A 3118-nucleotide genomic window follows, 5' to 3' on the forward strand; every position below is an offset into this window, starting at 1 on the left:
TATTGATTACCCAGGGGTCCAGGGATTTCACTATGTCTGGTATGGGATATCTGAGGGAAAAAATCTACATACACTATGCTCTTATGTCTGTTAACTTTATTCCTCTAGGACAAAATTCTATCAATATAGCTACAGCTCCATCAGGCATTCAGGGCAGGAATAACTCTAGATGCACCAAGCTCCTTAACCATCTACTTATTTCTCTGGGATGAAAGCCTGTCTACATAGCTTCAATTCCATCCAGCTCCCTCTCATAGTCCTGCTAACGACTAAGCTCTTATGCTTCCAGCCTCATCTTATCCTCTGTTTCTTCATTCTCCATCTCTACTACTCTCTACTCCTGGCTCAAAAGTTCTGCCTTACCATCTACATTACTCTGTGTTCTTCTCTTCTCCCTGGTTATGCCTTTCTGTCCACTTCTACAGAAAATGCCTGCCCCTTCTCCCCTGGAAACAGAGTTCTTTGCCTCCTCAGGAATGTTTCTCTACCTTCTACCTTGATATGTAAAAACCTCTTTTATTCACAGTCATTTGCTCTGGAGAGCCACTAGGCTCAAGGCTAGAGGATGGTCTGAGCTTCATTAGCACAAGAAACAAAGCTATGTGTCTCTAGCAGCTTGTCTCCTAAGCTTGGGGGGTGGAGGAGTTAGTTACCTTGAAGTTGAGCAGAGCTGAACTGTTAGCCAAATGTTCTGGAAATATTTGGGCATGAAAGAATTTCTGGATAGCACCAAATGTTCATATTAAGTGGCTTGCCTTTTGGCAGACCCTTGGGTGGTCAAAGTATAGCTTTAATACACAGCTGAATCTCTATAATATATTCTTGTGGCTCACCACAGTGTTTGGCTATGGATCTCTGCATCTGCTTCCATCAGTTACTGGAGAAAGCCTGTAAGATGACAGTTAGGGTATTCACCAATATGATTACTGGAGTAAACCAGTTCAGGCACCATCTCCACTCCACTATTGCTAGTAGCCTAAGCTGGAGTCATCTTTGTGGATTCCTGGGAACTTCCCTAGCACCCGGTTTAACTTAAAAGAACCCACTTATATTACTCTATGCTCTACCATGTGGCTTGGTTACCTCTCTTCCATCTTGTACCTCCTGTTTCCTCTTGATGTCTGGCTGGCAATACCACCTTTCTTCTTCCTATAAGTCCTGCCCATACCTCCTGCCTAACTATTGGCCATTCAGCTTTTCATTACACTAATCACAGCAATAATCTTCACACAGTATACACAAGTTATAGTCATCTAGCTTTTATTAAACAATCTCATCACCACTTTAAGATAATTTTCTTGCACCTGCATAAAAATGAGTTACTTGGATGTACATTTATGTTCTTGTTTCTAGACTCCAGACTCCACTTTCTACATGTGAGACCCCATAGTTTCTTCTCCCTACTAAGGACTACAGATTAAGATTTGATCATCCAAATGCAGCAATACTATGTTTCATGAGAATCATACCAAGGGATGGTCTTGCCATGAGAAATGGCTCATAGGGTCATCCCAGCAGTCAAGAGGCTAAGGCTGAGGATAGTCAAGAATTTTGAGGCTAACATGAGTTACAGCCCATGAGAGGGGAGGGGTTCCTGACAGAGGTTAGGAACAAAGTGAGATGCACAGCTTCTCCAGAATGTTTGTGTATCATTTGAGAGTTGTAGAGCTGTTCCAAGATTAAAGGGATGTGTAGTGTGGATTATCCTTTGAGGGAGAAGAGGGTAGCATAAAAACCATTTAAAGGATAGCCAACAATTTCAGAAACAATAAAGATGCAGCAAACCATGTAAATGTACATCATAAACTTCTTAAAACCAGTACCAAGAGAACGTCTTTATAGAAGCTAACTTTTTCCATTTAAGAAGAAAAAAATAGATACTATATGAAGGATAAACTAGAGAATGTAAATATGCTGAAAGATTTCCCATAAAAAATAATGAAAACAAAGGAGAATAGGATAATATCCTTAAGATATTTAAAGGTAAAATGGCAACCAAGGTTTCTACACTTGATCTTAGCCAAAAGGCCGAGAAGCAATGCAACCAAGGTTTCTAAACCACAAGAAAAAAAATATTTTTAAAAAGGAGTGAGACACAGACCAAGCCCAGACCATAAACTAGGTGCCTGCACTACCTGCTCTTTATCCTCCACAAAGTGCAAGCCCAGGGACTATTCCTAGGGGTGCATGGGACTGCCTTTCCCAGCATTCCTTACTCTAAATAAGGAGGCTGAACTGCCGGAAAATAATGTGATTTAATCAGTCAACTCCAAAAGCTTCAACTTGTATTTTATATGGAGTGCTTATGTCTGTTTGATGTTCTTTATTAAAATCCCAGTGTAGTTGGGAGGTAAGAGGATCTCTTTGAGTTCAAGGCCAGCCTGATCCACATAGACAGTCCCAGGCCAGGTAAGGCTACAGAATGAATGAAACTCTGTCACCCTGAGGGGTGACTGGGAAGATTCCAATGTGATAATATCAGTAAAAAACATCCTTATCTTTTTAACTTTTGGGGGTGGGAAGAATGCTAAGGATTGAACCCAGGGACTTCATAAGTTTTCTACCCCTGAACTACACTTCAGCCCACATCTTTGATTTTTTTCAAATGCATTTTAGCAGTAATGTGGTGGTATACTTTTTATTTTTATTTTATTTTATTTTATTTATTTATTTATTTATTTATTTTTTGGTTTTTCGAGACAGGGTTTCTCTGTGTAGCTTTGCGCCTTTCCTGGAACTCGCTTTGGAGACCAGGCTGGCCTCGAACCCACAGAGATCCACCTGACTCTGCTCCCGAGCGCTGGGATTAAAGGCATGCGCCCCACCACCCGGCATACTTTTTAAAATTTTGTACTCAAGAGACAGGCCAGAGGATTGCCTAAGTTCAAAGCTATCCTATGGAGATGTCTCAAAAAATTATTTTCGAGTGTTTCTTTTGTTCTTTAATAGAAATCCTTTTCCTGGTTGCTTATTTTCAAGACACAGTTTCTTTGTGTAGCCCTGGCTGCCCTGGAACTCACTTTGTAGGCCAGGATGGCCTTGAATTTAGAAATCCACCTACCTCTGCCTCCAAAGTGCTGAGGTTTTTTGTGCTGCCACTACCACCACCTGTTCTTTT

The 3118-nt window shown here is 40.9% G+C and overlaps 1 pseudogene; it reads right to left on the minus strand.

Moving 5' to 3' along the window:
- Positions 1-1917: 1917 nt before the first annotated feature.
- On the minus strand, positions 1918-2040 carry LOC114681029 (annotated as a pseudogene).
- Between the last annotated feature and the right edge of the window lie 1078 nt (positions 2041-3118).

This window comes from Peromyscus leucopus, chromosome X (assembly GCF_004664715.2).
Source record: "Peromyscus leucopus breed LL Stock chromosome X, UCI_PerLeu_2.1, whole genome shotgun sequence".
NCBI lineage: Eukaryota > Metazoa > Chordata > Mammalia > Rodentia > Cricetidae > Peromyscus > Peromyscus leucopus.